Source organism: Ciconia boyciana, chromosome 4 (genome assembly GCF_034638445.1).
Source record: "Ciconia boyciana chromosome 4, ASM3463844v1, whole genome shotgun sequence".
In the NCBI taxonomy this organism is placed as follows: Eukaryota; Metazoa; Chordata; class Aves; order Ciconiiformes; family Ciconiidae; genus Ciconia; species Ciconia boyciana.
In genome coordinates, this window is record NC_132937.1 from 55789817 (window position 1) to 55802310 (window position 12494).

Genomic DNA, 12494 nt, shown 5'->3' on the forward strand with positions numbered 1-12494 from the left:
GGATTTGCAGGAAGGTTGCTTGGTGTATGCCTGCTGTGGAACTGGGCATGGCTTGTTGCAATGCTAATAGGTGTAGTTTAGGTGCAGTTAGTTTCAGTTTATGCTGTAGGTGATACGGCTACTCGAAGCACAAGATATGAGGGTAGAGGGAGAACACCGAGGCTGGGAAACCTGGGAGCTGTTTTTAGCGCTGCTACCAGTGACCTCTTGTGGCTCAGATACTGTTGTGCCGAGAGAATATTTTGCTTGGGCGAGGATGGGAGACTGCCGAGAACAGTCTGCATTGCAGGTGTCTTATCTGTTGCTCTGCATATGTTGTTGCCCACTTCCCCCACCCTGCCATCCAGCATCGACATATTAATTGTCAACTTGCATGTACGTTGAATCTCTGCTTCTAAGCCTTGACTAAGGAAAAGTTTAAGTTAAGTTACATGGGAGGTGGCTTTATATGCTGCTAAAATCTTGGGTTTTCATTCTCCCAGAGACTGTTTTTACCACAGGTTTCTACCTGCTCACTTCTCAGTCATTCCCTCCTCCATGCTGATAGTTTCTGGCCACCTTGAATTCAAACCACAGGCGTTAACAGGCTTTCTCCATGAAGCCTGCCCCAGTTTCTGCACAGCATTTCTGGGAAACCACAAGATTTTTTTGAGGGGAATATCACAAACCCCATGATTTCTTGGACATGTGCCTGGAATTTGCATTCATGTGAAGTTACTGCAAGAAGGTGACAAAGACAGGGGTCCATATTGTAAGATATCTAGGGTAGGGAGTGTATCAAGCGTATGAAACGCCTGCATGACAAAATTAAGAACAGCATTGGCAAATCTGACAAGTCCACCCTGCTTTGAGGAGTCTGGGCCTTGAGCTCATATCCCACTGACCTCTCCTAATCAATCACTACCCAGTGAGCAGATAAGAAATGAGCAGATTGAAGGAGGAGGCAAGAGGTGCTCCAGAAAATATCGAGAGACGTCCTGGGAGCTGCTCTCAGTGCCAGATGCCTATGCATTGGTAGCAGCATGACTGAGTTTAGTGACTGCATTTTCTGGTCAGCCCAAGAAATAGTCTGAGTAGGGTGCGAGTTGCAATTGCTGTATCTAGTATCAGGAAGCTCCCAGGAACTTCTGGTAGACTGTGAGCAAAGCAGTTGTCACAGAGCAGGGGGTCTGGTATCAAATAAGGAGGAGCCAGGGGTAAAAAGGAAGAAACAGCTCTTTTTCCTTGCATATTGTCAGAGGAAAAGGATGAAAAGCACAGGATGGTTTGTTTTAACTTATCACTCCTCTTAACTTCTAAGCAGCCAACTATTATAGTATTGGCTTTCATAATCCATGTTGCTGAGACTGATGCTCTGTCTGCTGGTAGCATGCCTGCAAACCAAGAGTGTCCTGGGTCCCCCCTATTTACTCTTAGGTGTCACACAGAACATGGCTTACTGCAATAACACATGGAGTATGAGCTGTTTACGTTTGTGTGGTCCTGCTTTCTGCCTGGCAAATGTATGTTCCACTGGCAACCTTTGGCTGTCCCTAAGCTGGCTTTTTGCAAAAATTGTATTGCTTTTTACAACAAATGTATGGCTTTTTACAAAAGTTGTGTGGCTGTAATACAGCTAAACAAGCTAGAATGGTAGAGGGTAGTGGACACAGAACAAGTAGTGTGGAATAGCTCTCCTTGTTCATACAAGGAAGTGTCACATTCTTCTGCACTGTGCATCTCTGGTGTGTCCCATACAGTGATTTATGAACTATCATCCATGATCAGTTGCCATTGTCAGTACGCAGACGTGTGCATTAAACAAACTGTAAGTATGTGAGTGCTTCTGCTGATCTCAGGATGTTTAGAAAAGCAGCCATTGTAGTCCTCCTATCACTTTTGGAGTATCAGTTATGTCTACAGCATTTTGGGGCAGTCCACTTCCAGATTACAGCTATCCAGTAGAAACTGTCCTCTCAATATGCTCTTTAACAGAAGGACTGCAAGCTCTTCACACTGCTTCATAGCCATAGGTTTCCTCTGTTTTCCTGTTCTGCTGGACAGACCTTGGACTAGATCTCAAGGCTTTGGGGTAGTGTCAGGAGGCACGAACAAGATCTGAAAAATCTGGGCAAAACAGCACATTAAAAAGGCTGTACGAGTATCATGAAACTGAAAAACAGGCAAAACAACTGATTGACTCGGAGGTTTTATTGCTGTAACTTCCAAGACGTGGTTCAATCTACTTGGAGCTTTGTCCAGGGATAGGTCCCAGACCAGGGCTGTGGGGACTCTCGTGCCTGTTACACGTATGCGATTGTAAGGAGTGAAATCATCAGCCTGCCAGAAGGGAGCTCAGAAGTAAGCATACAGTAGGCATCCCTGACATCTGACCTGCTTTCTGGGGCAATTCTTTTACATAGTGCCACTGTCAAAAGAATCACAGAACTGCTTGAACTCTTTAGTACTGTTCATATCCTAAAAGACAGAGTAGCAGATCACAAACAGATTTCCAAGTATTTATGTTAAAGGAGTTTTATCAAATTTGAAGAAATTGAGGCCATTCAAATGACCTTTTATCATCCTCAGACATAAAGACTAGTGTAGCAAATGAATCAGTCCCTCAGAGGAACACTACAAAAGTATCTGCAGGCAGATCCCCAGCACATGGATTAAATTGTTGCTTTAACTTTTATTAGCATTTTCTAAATCCTCCAGACTTCACTGAGATTTCTTCCACTTGGATATACACAATAGCTTCATGACACATTAGCTATGACTAAGAAAACTCAAGAGGACCGACCTTTAGATTCTTCCAGTATCATGGATTGATCCTAAAGAGGAGGGGAAAGCCTGCAGACGTTTCTCACCTCACCACAGATAATCTAGATACAAGGTAAATTAGGTGACTCAGAGGAGAAGTGAGCCTAGCAACACATGGGACAAGGTAGCGTGGTTACTGTCACCTTCTACAAAATGGTAAGTAACATTTATAGTGGCAGGCGAGTCAGGTCACTGAGTTGAGATATTGACCTGTCAGATAAGTGGAAAAACATCTTTCATGTACAATTGTTAAAAGTACTGTTGAAAGAAAAGATTGGAATCTAGCATTGACTATATTCCCTGAATCAACCTTGGAAGAGGAAGTGTCCACCAGGTTAAAACATGTGCCCAATGCAGCAGACTTAAAGAAGGATGCAACTGGTATCTGAACTTTGCTCACATATCTTACTCTGGACATTTTGCTAAGTGAGGAAGGGCTGGTATTACCCATCACATTATTGATGCTGATTTCAGCATGTGCTTTCTGAAAAGTTGCAGAACAGCTGAACCCCAAAGTGGAGCAGCAGATAAAACCAAAGTTGATGCTGGAAGTCACTGAGCCATGTAATACTCTGTGGGGTAGCCATAGGTGTCATCCCAAAAGAGAATGGGGCAACTTGGCTCAAGATTCTAGGAAATTCAGGTCAGAGTGTGCCGTCTAAAGTCCCAAGGATGTGTGTCCCAAACATATTAAGTGATATAAAACATCATTTTGTATTGCTGGGTTTCACAAAGGAGCTGTTGGGGGCATCTGTGCTCAAATCCAATTGCTTCAGGGATCTGCTGCTCACGACCAAAACAGGCAGCATGCTTGGGTGATGGTATTTCTCTAGAGAGTCACTGAAAGAGTTGCTTGAGTCATTTAGAAGTTTCTACAGGATGAGACATAAAAAACTATCTCAACTATTAACCTCCAGGTGTGTGACAGCTTGCTTGAGGATGATGTCCCTAGGGTATCTCATGAGGGAAAGGAAAAATTGATCTGAAGTTTTCCAAGAATATAGAAGCTTTCATTCTTTTACAGAGAAAAGAGGTGATCAAGAAAAAACAAAACACAGAAAGAAGACTCCTAAAGCATACTTAAATTGTCTTTCACGCCTTAAAGAAGCTTCTTAGCTTGGAACCAGCTTTAGCTTTAAAAAAATTACTGTGGTGGAAATACACACCAGAGTAGGGCTGCAAACTGGACTAATCTAGAAGAAAGGGGAAAACCACACCCTGTTAAAAATTAGCAGAAAAGTGGACCTGCAAGAGCAGTAATACATCACCATAGAAAAAGGCCATCTCAGAGTAAAATGGTAATTGGAAACAGCAGAGTTTTGCCCCTGAGGGTTCATTTTTACATTAGTATGAAAAGGTTCCATTGAACTGGTAAAATACAATCGGGTATAAGAATGCCACTTACCAAGTATTACTAAGAGATATTTGGTCTTGCAGCTTTACACACCAGGAAGTGGGATATAGAAAGTTTTTGGGCATTTTTGTTTGGGTTTTTGGTTTTTTTTTTCCACCAAAGACACCCACCCTTTTGTCATTTCACTTCTGATTTCTTTCATGGCAGATCAGCCAAATTCTATCACAAAAACTGATTGCCTAGGTTGCAGCAGGTTCTCTAGCATTTCTGGAGAAGCACGGTATAAAGTGAGCTTGCAGTGCTGGCTTTGCAGTGACATTACTCTTTTTTTCTGCTACAAATCAGTATATAATTTAGTGAAAACAGAATAAAATTTAATCCACACTCGCACAAAAAAATCCCAAGATAGCGAAAAAACACAAACCCACAACAAATTTGCCACCCTTGGTTGCTGTGTGCCAAAAGGTATCTGGGATGACTAACTCCTCCACTTGAATACAGCAAAGACTGGTAAGAACAGGGAAAAGGGCAGAGAATATTTTACAAATTCTCCCTCAGAGGAGGAAACTGATTTTAGGGAGAGATTACAGCCTGAGCAAAATCACAATTTCCTATTCTGTAACTGTATTCTCTTCGTTCCTCCTTCCTAGGTGCATAACTTTGCATCTGGGTTTCTTAAAAAACACTTTGTTTGAATAGATCCTCATAAATAATAAGCTGCAGCATTATTTACTGTTTCACAAGTTTGTTATTACACCCACGGATCTGGTCAACAGCGATTGTAAATTTTTATATAATTGACAAGTGTTACATAGTTTTCAGCATTTAACAGATCTTTGCCAAAACAGACCTTTTTCTGAGATGTGAGACAGTCAGTAGGCATACCTTGCATTATAACTGTATTCAAATATCATGTAGCATTAAGTTATATATTGTATGAAAATAGATATGCTGTTTCTGAAAACTGGTAATCTTCACAAACAGCACCATAAGGTTTGATGAGACACTCAGGCTAATGCTCCATTGGTTTTACACTGCTAGCCTTTATTGGTAAACTCCATCGTATCAAATTTCTGGAGCCTTACTGCAGCTGTGCTGCTTTTGCTTTCTGTGTGTGGACACATTAGTTTTCTCCTGCCTGCCTGGAATCTTCTAGTGTTCAGGGTTATGTTCCAGCTTTAAATACTCATCCTTAACAATGTTAATAGCCTTTCATACTAAGGAACTGGAAAATATTTCATTGTGATATATATTAATGGCTGATAATATTAATGAATTATAATATTCATATTATCATTCTTCCTTTATTAACTATCCTGGTTTTCCTGCACCTTGTGCTGTGCTTACTCTAAGATGGCCAACTTTGATATGGTTCCTTAGAACAATTCATATTGGCCACAGTCTACTCTCTTTCTTGAAAGGCCTCTGGATGTGAATACAAATATTGACATGACCTTAAGAGAAGTACAGCAGATAGGAATGTTTCTTCTAGACCAGGGGTGGAGCATAGCTGTGTATTACATCATGCAAAGGGGATGTCTGTGTGCATGGTCCTGATGCTGGGTAAGCAGAGGAGCGTATGTAGAACCTATATGGCTTGCCCTTACCAGATTTTTGATGCTTGGAAAAAAATCAGCCAAACCCTCCTTTTCATTTAGTCCTCTACAACCTCTGTTTATCCACTCTAGTGCAGAACTGAACATGATAACTGTCTGCTGCATTGGGACTGTGTCAAATGGTTGTATTTGCAACAGCCAATAAAATTAAGGTAACTGAGAATGCAGTGACTTGTCTTGCCTACAAGTTATATCTGTTCCTCACCTTTAAAAGTGAGAATTAAGTCATCTTTCCAAGTAATTGGTAGCAGGCTAGGAAATTAAATTAGCAGAAAAAATGTTTTTAAGGAGAGAGATACAGCGTATCTTGAAGAGTAGGGGAGCAGGAAATTACTAACCACAAACCTAAGCAAGTCTTGGCTCTTCCCTCTCCTTTCTCTTTTCTTCTTCATCCCCCAGGCTAAACAGAAAGGTATTTACCTGTAACATCATCTACTTTAAGAAAAAATACAGCAGGAATCATGAATTAAACTGGAGGTTAAGTCCACCAGCGAAAAATTGGTGCAAATATGCTGCAGGGATGAGAATTTTACAGAAGAATTCACACATTAATACTTAAAACAGTGAAACCATCCTGAAGCCAGAGTTGTCTGCACGTATATCCATGCATCCTTTCTTTTACAAAAATTATATTTTATGCTGATTCGGGTAACTTTCCTTCAGACGATCCCTCACACTCCCAAACTGGCTTAATCCCAGCTTCTGGATGTAGTTCCATGACAGCCTATTTCAAGAGTCTTCCCCACTGCAAAACAGTTCAAAATAGATGTTTCAGAATAGTAGTAGAAACACTACGATTGACTTCAGATCACATCTAGACTTCTGTTTTGAGCCCGGAAGTCTTGTGCTTTTTAATACACTTAGTTACACATCCTGCTCTGCATCCACTACAAGTTTAGTTCACAGGAATACTACTCAACTAGGCAAAATAAATACTTGCCTGTCTAGTGAAATGAAAGTAAACTACTGAAGGATTGGTTAACAGGTTTTTGCAAAGTGCCAGGGTTTTTTGATCAAAATCAACAAGTTTTACTGCAATCACAGGGTAAGCATTCATGTAAACTGAGATCATTATTTTTAATAAACTGCTCAACACAGGAAAATTTTCCATATGTTTTTATCAGGAGAACCAATCAGAATGTTCTTCTACAAATCAGGCTTTGTCTTCTAGTACGTAAATATAACTCTCATTTTTACAGAAGAGAGTTATGAAAAATTCAAGTCAAGAAATTCACTCAGTTTATAGTGAGCAAGTAATATTTTTGTGCTATCTTATGCTGCATCCATTAACCCGAAATCAAGAGACTGGGCACAGTTCTTTAGCTTTGATTTGCTTGACTGCAAGTGCAGCTGCATTATGCAAAGTCTATCAGTGTAGTCACCTTGTGCAGACAGTTTGTACAGCATAATCATTAGGATCTGGTCAACACAGAAAACAGAATCGCATAGAGGATGTAATGAGGTCTGCAGACTTTATACTTCTGATATGGAAAGCAAAAGAATTCAGCTTTGCTCTTTAAACCCAAATGGGAGAACCACTTAGCTCATTATCAAAGTCCACTTGATAAGGCAATTAAAGTTATCCATTTGGGTCCACTAAGCCATGTGTGTGATCAATTTTCAGAGCACAGTATGCAGGAAATCACTAGTTCACACACCTTTATTTAAAATAAAATAAAAATGATTGATTAAGTAATAAAGCTCTGATATATAGGAGCAAAAATCAGTAATACATTAACATACCAGAGCCTGGGTCAAATTGCCTTTTAACAGAAGTGGGAAGTACTTTAGAGTCAATCAATGCTTAGTGACTCTTAATTACTTTGTAAAAAGCATTTTTCAACTTGTGTCTTAATACATGAACTATTAAGCAGATTTTTTGAACTCATGTCTCAAAGCATTAAGCTACAGGTATGTAAAAACACCAACATGCGAAAAATATTTTTGACTTCCTTCATGTGACTGAAATTCTCCCTTCTGAATTAAGACCAAAGCAAATGCTTTCTGGAAACTAGAAACTGAGTTTTGACAAATGATCATTTAATTTTAAGAAAGCCCCAAATCAAGCCATAGATATGCGCACACTTTAATTATACAATCAGGTAACAGTAATTTCAGGCTGCCTGTAGGGATTTACATAAAAATAATGCTATTATGTTGGTGTGCAGGTACTTAAATACCTGCTCTTTCTACCATGTATGCAAAGAGATGCCATACTGCACTAACTCTTACATTTCGCATCTGAGAAGACACATGAGTTTTCACTAACCCATAGGTCAACAAAAATATTAGATTTATAAAGTCCATGTGCTAGGTTTAGTTTTTAATTTAGTTTTTTCCTTTTCTTTAACTTTCAAGATACTTTTAACTGTTGAAGGAAATCCAGTCACTGAGGTAAAGAGAAGGCTACAGTGCACTTCGGTCAGTCATCCACTTTGAACAACTGGAAAACTAAGACTAGCACAAGAATACCAAATTTATTTTAAACTTTTTAAGTACTAGACTGAAATGCAAAGAATAACAGTACGTAGGCTGCAGGCAACTGCTGTCACTAGGAACAATGCAAAGACAGAGCTGAGCTAATTAACAGCTAACAGCCCTTAAAATGGCAACGTAACACTAAACTGGAGTTTCCCTAAAATAATATGAGTAAAACTGGAATCTTTAAGTGGTAAGAAAACTGCTGAAGCTGTGTCTGGTTTTGTGTAAAACTCAATGGAAACGACTCCCTGTTAAATGTAAGCATCACCAGACCCTTTCAACATATTTTCTACTGTGTAATAATGGCTTTTCATTTCAAACTCATTTAACTTGAATGACCTTGTCACACCTACTGAAGTAATTCAAGTGTTTTCAGCACTAGTTGGAAGAAGCATACGTAAACTGTTCATCTTCAGACGTCTTACTGATGAGAAACTATTTGCAGTGGTTCAGCCTGTGGAGTGGTTCATGCTTTTGAATTATTCTTGTCTGACTAAAGAGCACTCTATAGTCTTTTAGCAGGATGAAATTTGGAAGCATTTTAATTACTACATGACTTTCCACTGCTGTAACTCCATGTGGAAACTATTTTTTAGAAAAGTACTTACAGCATTATAACTGAATTGGCCACCTTCTCTGATTAGATGGAGTTGTTAAAACTGAAGTAAATGCTAGCTCAGGGCTTTAATCAATCTACTAAGTTTCTCTTAAGTACATGCCTGCTACTGAATCTGCCTCTCACACAACTTTTTCATTAATAAAATGTTTACTGCATTTGCTTTCAGCATAACTGCATGTACTCCAGACACATTTGTTGTTTCTTTGTACCTCTTCTGTTTTAAACTCTTAGCTAGGCAGTAGAATGTCGGATCTCCGTGGGATTTTCCAGCAAAACAGCTTAAACAGAAATCTTAGGCAAAAGTGTACATTAGCTTTTGTAGAGAAGTAAAAATTGATAGACTGAGAAGGAAATGTACTACTCTTTCATGAATTTCAGATTATGTGAAATGTACGATAACTTTACCTACATTAGGGAAATTATATGAGAAGATAAAATTAAAACCTTCAATTAAAAAAGCCTGAGGTAAATTACTAATACTCTGGAACTACTTGTGTTATAGAAGTCTGCTGAACAGGAAAGACACATTAAAATTGCATGTAAATTTTGAGGATTTAATTCTATGTTGAACATCTCCAAAGAGGGTTAAGGATTAATTTCAGTATGTCCTTCTAGACATGAAGTCAATTGGGGGTGTGACCGCAGTAAAGCTGTGAGCAAAAATATAGTATATTAAGCAACACAAATGAAGAAAACAAAAATAGGTTTGTGCTGAGCTTAAAGACAGAGGTCATCCATTTCCCATGTATCTTCACTGGTTTCCAGAGACTTGCTTCAGACCATCACATCAGAAATACAATAAACTTTTAAATGTCCAATTTGCTTGTGGTACTTTATGTCTTCACACCTGTTTTATGTTAAATCTCACTAAAGTCCTTTAAGTTAAGAGTCAATCTTTGGAGACAAGAGGAAGAAGAAATATGGATTTTCATGCTAAGAATCAGCGCATATTCCAAATCATCTGTATCTGTAAGAAAAAGCTGCCAAGTGATGGTGGAAGACAGATATAGATCCTCTGATGGGTCCTTCAGGATTTCAGTGGAAGCTCTAACTTTCAAGGGAACCGGGTAAGTTATGGACCCTTTCCCAACTCATAAACCTAATGCATGTCGAACAGCTGAGCACTGGTACTCTGCCAAGATCTGTGCTGCTCTACACGCACTAAAAACCCCACCTAAATTACTGTTATCTTTGCAACAGGCTCCCTCAGCCTGTGACCTCAGGAGTTGCTCACCACCACAAGAAACTTCCCCTGCTTCTGTAACTGAGAGTGTGAACATTGTCTGGACCACACTAATTTTTTCCAGTGACGTTTCTCATGGGTCAGTTGAAGACTGTCTCACAGAAATATCTTTTCCAGCAGAGTTCTCTGCTATGCTATAAACCTGCTCTACAGAGCCCAAAGGAAGGCCGCTAAGTTTGGTAGAGGGATAAAATAGTGATGCAGCTTTCTAGGAGAGGCTGCAGACTGGACACATCATCTTCAGCATCAATTATCAGCTGGGAAACAGCAGGCATCAGGTAAATGGGTACCTGGTAGTTTTTTCCCTGCCACAGGCAGACACTACCACCAGTCTAAATTCTGCCACAGAATTTGTGATGTAAAGTTACATTTTTCTCAACTGCTTTTGTACTGTTGTCTTATTTTCAGCTCCTCCGCTTTTTTTTTATTGTGTAGTTTAAAAAAAAAAACAACAGCTGTTGCCTTTTATCTGTTCAGTGAATGGCGTTACTGATTTTGTATCAAGTTAATTTCTTTTGAAGAATCCTGTTTCAAGTTCTTCAAAACCATTTCTGCTTGTTTGTGTACTTGATATGATCAAAGTACAGTACAATTAACATTGTCCTGAAACACTTTTTATAACTCCAGCTTACATCTGTCTCAAGAAGCAGCAGATTGATGGCTCGTTACTTTTTATTCTGCTCTGTGATCCATTTCAATGGCTTCATTAGAAGGTGGCAACAGCTGAAAACAAATCTTTAATTCAGAGATGTATGCTGCATGCTCAAATACCTGACTTTGTAGCACGTAACTGAAATGATCACAAGGTCAAGCTAACTTACTTTCAGCAATCTTTGGTCCTCAATATAAAACTCAAACACAAGAAACACAATGCTGTCTTCAGAAATAAGGATTCAGGGGGCAGGGAGGGTTCTAAGCTGGAGAGTGTGTTAGAGAATGAGCCACTGAGTTTAGACATGTAATGTGACCGTAACTGTTTTAAGCAAATTACATTTCACGTGATGGGACATGTAAAAGCTGAATTCAGTAAGGTGGGTTTTGTCTTAGTAAAACAGCATAATAACTTGAAGATTATCCACATGGACCGTCTAAGAACTATACTAAAGACAGTTCAAGAAATGTCACATTTTCTTTTCTAGAAAACAGGGATTAAGCATTTGATTTTTGATTAAGCAGACACAAAATTTACTGGTTTAGTTTGAAAAAGCCTCAAATAAATCAGAACAATTTCTATCCCCTAACAGCACAGCACTTCTAACTGCAACATAGCCGATTTTCAGTGGAAAGGCGCATGTGTAATTCAACCAGAAGCACACAAGACAGAATATCCTTCAATGTGCAGTTAGGAGACACCATGAGCTTGACAACTTTCATTTTGCTGCTCTTCTTAAAAAACTATTTTTCTTATTGTTACAAACCTGAATGCAGCTGTCCTTGGAAAGAGTCTTAAATTTATGCAAGAGCCTGTAGTGACATACACATGAGAGAAAAGTAAGGTTTGCATAACTAGTAAGATATTGTATCATCTTATTCTCGCCGTAATGCCTTCTCGTTGTAAGACTTTCACTCTGGTTTTGGTTTTTTTTAAATCAAAACTTAACTGCTAGAGTTAGGCAAAAAGTAATTTATTGCCTGAAAGTTTTCACAGTGATTTGTATTTCACAAGATGAGTAAACAGTTGCATGAGGAAAAACAAAGTTGTGGGGAAAAAAACAGCAGTGATTTTGGTCCTAGAAACAAATTACAGCACTAGCTAGCTGCCTTGCGATGTAAATGTGCCTCCTTCAGGACAGTCCAGTAAGGACTTCCCAAGCAATCTTTGACCCCAACTTGTGCTTCTGTCACCATTCTTCCCTTGCAGCACCTAGATCTGTCTGCAGAAGAACACAGGGTCTTCCGGCAGCAGCTAATTCCACAGACATGAGCATAACATTAAATTTTTAAATCAAATGCTGCAATGAACTTGTAGGATGTTGAACCCATGGCAGTAGAAGACATCACATTAAGAGTTATTTATGAATACAAACTCTGCCTTCAAAGCTCGGTAGAGAAAATGGTGACTTGGGAAGAGCCATTCTCTCCACGTCCTGTGACACTGAAGAATTTTAACCTTGTGAGCTTCATTTATGCAGGAAAAAGACTCATGTAACAGATACATGAACCTTCTTGCTTCTCTAGCCTCTTATTACAGGTCCTTTTTTGCTTGCACTGTGAAATTGCATCATGTTAATCAACAGCATGCAGCATAATATGTGGCTTGACTGTGGTAAAACTCTGAGCTAGTAAAAATAGCTGGCTGATAAAACGTGAAGCAGGACAGTCTCTGTCTATTATCAGTCATGTTCAACAATTGTTCTAATGAAAGGTAGAGAGAAAAAC